At 34.8% G+C, this 353-nt stretch overlaps 1 long non-coding RNA gene across 1 annotated transcript; it reads left to right on the forward strand.

Annotated features, from left to right (window-relative positions):
• LOC104775344 lies at positions 1-353 on the forward strand. Its single transcript, XR_765852.1, has 3 exons — positions 1-61; positions 154-232; positions 324-353. It is a non-coding gene; the product is annotated as an uncharacterized LOC104775344 (long non-coding RNA).

Consider the following 353-nt stretch of genomic DNA (forward strand, 5'->3'; position numbering starts at 1 on the left):
ACTGTCAAGATAATGTCATACGCCTGCAAAATGGCTGATATCACACAAGAAGGAGTTTCACGTGAGAATGAAGTATTTTTGTAAATATTCTAGGTCAATTTGATGCTTTATTTGGGAATAACTTAATTGGCGTAAGCTATCATTTCACTGTAGTTGTTGAAGACATATTTAGACGAAGACAACCTCTACCTTCAATGGATGCGATTTATTTCATCCAGCCAACTAAAGAGAAGTAATTCATCTTTGATGTTCTCTTTTTTGCTTCCAAAATATGTGACATTTGTTATTTCCTCTTGTATTAATGTTCGATTCTGTTGTATCAGCGTCATCATGTTCTTGTCAGACATGTCTGG

The sequence above is a fragment of the Camelina sativa genome, unplaced genomic scaffold, assembly GCF_000633955.1.
Source record: "Camelina sativa cultivar DH55 unplaced genomic scaffold, Cs unpScaffold12543, whole genome shotgun sequence".
Taxonomy (NCBI): domain Eukaryota; kingdom Viridiplantae; phylum Streptophyta; class Magnoliopsida; order Brassicales; family Brassicaceae; genus Camelina; species Camelina sativa.